Consider the following 4,508-nt stretch of genomic DNA (forward strand, 5'->3'; position numbering starts at 1 on the left):
TTCCAACGTAACCGGCATCCGATCCTCACCATCAGAACTCAGATAAGCACCCTGGAACCATTCACTGTGTTGACACTCACCTGCCTTGAACACATCTATTCCAGTCATCCCCTTACCCAGTCAATAAACCATCCTGATTTGCACTTACCTGTTGTGTCTGGCCTTGCTTTGTGACACATTTTTCCTTACAAATTGTATTATCAGCATAACAAGTTGAGTAAATGTGTAAAAGGTATGGCATGAATTTGCCATCCTTCTAGAACAATGTGCATTTGTTAAAATTGTAACATAAATTATCAAGTTTAGTTATTTTTCATCTTTTCTTCAACTGAATACTGTTTCCGTGCTGTTTTGATGTATTTTAAAGAGTTGGCAGTTAAAATTAAAACTGCTGGATGATAGATACTCTTCATTCTTTCTGACAAATAAGATAATGTGAATTACAGAATGTACAACGTTTTTAAAATGTATCAATTGCGGTGTACAACGTTTATTATGAGGGGGTAGAATCCACAGCTCAGTACTCACTACTCAATACTCATGAGTACTTTTAAATAGGCTACTCTTTTACTCTTACTCAAGTAGTTTTTTGGACAAGTAGTTTTACTCAACTCACACTACATTTTTTGGAAGGTAATGGTACTTTTACTTGAGTATATTTTTTCAGTACTCTTTCCACCACTGGTCACAGCCATTCATTAATCCTCCCCTGTGGCCTCATGGGATAGTAAAGTGTCCATCGTATATGCACACATCAGAATCATGCTGGAAGTAGGTGGTCATCCGAGTATACTTTTTGCCTAATGTTTTATGAGTACTGTGAATTCTGTCATGCTACTTTTGTCACATACTGTTTTCCCTACTATACGGTAGGGAAGTATTAGATTTTGGATGCAGCCATTGTCTTATCAGTGAATCATTGAATCATTCACTCAACCGATTTGCTTAGAAAGTGGATTCATTCAGAAACTAAACTTGACTGTCTTTTTAAGTGAGTGAGTCAATCAATCATTGACTAAAAAGATTCATTAAAAAATGCTGATTCATTCAGAAATGGAGTAAGTGACTGTGTCTGTGAGGGATTTGAGACATTCATTCAAATAATATTTAAAAAAAAATGCCAATTCATTTAAGAAAGAAACAAAGTGACTGTATTTATTGGTGAGTCATTGAATTCTTCGATCAAAAGATTCTTTTTAAAAATGCCATTTCATTCAGGAACTTTGTGTTGCTTGGAGATGGCAAGTTTCCTGTCACTTCTTTCTGAACTATTTTCGAACCGGCAATATTGTGTTTAAAATGAAAATCAGCTAAATATCAGCATAGAGTTTAAAATGTATTTATTAATCCATTCATGTTTCTTTCTATCTATCTATCTATCTATATCTATCTATCTATCCATCTATCTATATCTATGTATGTCTGTCTGTCTATTTCATTTTGCTTCAGTAGGAACATGTTTAGCTGACCATCCAGATTCTCAAGGAACATGCTGTCTGAACTAGTCTTGATATTTTGTTAATTTCCTAGATATTCCAGCATTAGCAAACATTAACTGCTGGTCATCCATCTCCTTACCATATGCTAGTAAACAGTTGTTCTCAACTTTGGATTGTCTTTCAGTGCTTACTGTTTGTATATGGTGAGCAAAGGCATTTGTTGAGGTAACTGAAGCTGGTTGTATGCTATTCTTACAGCTGTGGTCTTTGAAGTTTGCTGTTATCAAATTCCTGTTCAAGCTGCGTTCCAGTTCACCGTTTACATATCATTTATGGAATGGTTTCTCCTGTAAAGCATCAACAGGGAATTTTTTTTTTTTTTTTTGGGAGCTCAGTCCCACCTTATCACCATCTACATTGTCTGGAAGTCAAGTACAATGGCAACACAACCAAACAGACAAAGCTCATGTTTAGATGATGCTATCGTCTCAGTTTCAAGGCTAATGTGATTTATGTCGGCTTCCTAACATGTCTGAGCCTGGTTTGGCTTTGTGCATCTGTTCATTGGGGCATTGTGAAGAGACTGAGCTCACCCCTCTCAGACGAAAACAGGAAGTACAAACAATGCACAAACAACAGCCTAATTGCTTCCTGTCAGAGGTCTTTTGCGGAGCATGACCCGTAAGAGAACAACAGTGCTGTTGGTCAGATAGCGAGATATGAAAGGCCATCTCTTTCATCATACTCCATCTGATCACAGGCAAACACAAAGCTGCGCAAAAGTGTTTATCGTTAGATATATACTTAAAAGATACATATTTTTGAGCACCCACACACTATACTTATGGACACTGGCCAACACACACACATAACAACTACAGTCCATGTGCACATGCCCACACACAGTGACACTGCAGTGATCTAAAGGGAGAATAACACATAATTACACTCTCGGGTCAGATTTATAGTGAGCATGGATCCAACAAAACTGTGATCATCAGATGAGTGTGTGCATTAGTTTGAATTTATGTGTACATGTGTAGAAGGCATTTGTGCCCGGGGATGTGAATGGTTTGGAAATCTGTGTACCTGTACATAAACCATACAGTATGTGCTTTTGTTGAATATGCGGTGTGTGGATGTGTGTGTGCCGAGGTTAAAGCCCTAGAGATTTAGGGTCTGCGTTATTTATGTTGTATGTACCTGCCAAAGGATATATGTTGTGTTTGTGAAAATCTAACTGCATTTTACATGAGTATGTGTGTGTCTTTTTGAACTTATATTTTTTTATGTTGTGCCTAAGGCAAGGATTGAAACTAGAATCCTGAAAATCCCTTGGGCTGAAGAATAACTATAACTTAAATCTACACCATGTTATAAGCACTCACCCACATCAACCTAAAAACACACACACACACGTTTACTTAGCTATCTAAATGGGGACATTCCATAGGCGTAATGGTTTTTATACTGTACAAACTGTATTTTCTATCACCCTACACCAACCCTTACAGGAAACTTTCTGCATTTTTACCATTTTAAAAAATCTTTGTTTACTTTATTTTTATACCAGTTTTACAAATGAGGACGTCCCCAAAGGGATATTTTGTAAGGTTTAGCTCACGTTTGGGTACAAATTTGTCCCCAAAATATGGTTAAGTAGGTACACACACACACACACACACACACATATTGACTCACCCCTCCAATAATAGTTCTCCTCAACAGCTAGCAGTGTTGAGGTGACTAACTACTAAACTCAGACAGTTAATTAAAAATGAATAAAACATGTTTTGTTGTTGGTGGAGGTGCTGTTGTTACATACAAAATATAATATTTATTATATAATTTAGTTTGATTAATATTTGAATGCAATAATATTTAAATATTAAAAACAACCATTTAAAAATTTACATTTTTTTTTTTTATTGTTTTAATGGTTTAATTAGGTGTTTTATTGGTGGTATTTTATGTTAATTATTTTATTTTATTTATTTTATTTTATTTTATTATCTATCTATGCTTTTGAAAGGGTAGCTTTACTGTAGTTCATCTACTTTAAATTATGTGTACAGCATCAAAGTTGCTTCTCCAACAATGAAAGCCCGGAGACTTCACCCATAAACAGCAATGTCACTTTGAAGCACAGTTCCTCATCGAGCAGAGCGGCTCTGGAAAGCGTCATATCCTGAGACTGATCAGAACATGACACAGAGAATGTCCTGCCAAACTTTCTGCCTTTGAAGTCTAAAGCATTTCCATGGTGATTCCATTTTACACTTTTGACCCATTTATCAATGTTTTGACAAGAGCGAAAATGTATGAGTAAGCCAGTCATAATCACCAATCTCTGCTGGCAGTATAGAAGAAGCAAGCTTCTCCTGGAAGTTAAGCAGGCCTGGGAAGTTGTCTCTTCTTGCATTCTGTCAATGATGATAGTGGAAAAAAGCTTGTAATGGATACATGCTCTGGTTTCTCTCAAAAGGCCTTTTGTTTTATGGAGATATCTGTCAGACTTAAAGGGGATTTAGAGACACACGATTTGATGTGCAATTCTAGAATGTTCATTGTGCACATCATTTATCTTCCTGATCCAAGAGTTACAGGGGCATTAATTCAGACTGTTTGTAAACTTAACATGTGGAGATACAGTATCCACATTCTTTCAAGCCTAACTTTTCAACAGTAAATATACATTTGATCAAAAATTAAGCAACATAGTGTAAGCTGTCTCAGCAAGTAATAATAATAATAATAATAAATACCGACTGACTATAAAAATAAGAAATACTAAATCTGTGACTACTGATTACAACATTAAAAATATATAATAATAAAAGAACAAATATTATGACCAAAAAAAAAAGAATTCATGAGTATTTACTGACAAACAAATAATGATTACAAATAATGTAAAATGAATCAATATCAATGAACTATAAATATAAAAATGCTACATATATGACTACCAACTAGTCAGTGCATATATACTGTGTATATATATATATATATATATATATATATATATATAAAATAATTATTCATTTCTAAATATTGTCTGACTATAAA

The 4,508-nt window shown here is 34.8% G+C and overlaps 1 long non-coding RNA gene across 1 annotated transcript in view; it reads right to left on the reverse strand.

Moving 5' to 3' along the window:
* The window catches only part of LOC107694648 (uncharacterized), a 22,692-nt gene extending 20,409 nt beyond the window's left edge, over positions 1 to 2,283 (reverse strand). Inside the window, exons 1-2 of the long non-coding RNA XR_001634904.1 lie at positions 2,273 to 2,283; positions 2,024 to 2,027 (exon numbers count right to left, since the gene is read on the reverse strand). This is a non-coding gene — a long non-coding RNA (uncharacterized LOC107694648). The remainder of the gene's footprint in view (positions 1 to 2,023; positions 2,028 to 2,272) is intronic.
* Between the last annotated feature and the right edge of the window lie 2,225 nt (positions 2,284 to 4,508).

The sequence above is a fragment of the Sinocyclocheilus anshuiensis genome, unplaced genomic scaffold (assembly GCF_001515605.1).
Source record: "Sinocyclocheilus anshuiensis isolate Anshui unplaced genomic scaffold, SAMN03320099.WGS_v1.1 scaffold1638, whole genome shotgun sequence".
Classification (NCBI taxonomy): domain Eukaryota; kingdom Metazoa; phylum Chordata; class Actinopteri; order Cypriniformes; family Cyprinidae; genus Sinocyclocheilus; species Sinocyclocheilus anshuiensis.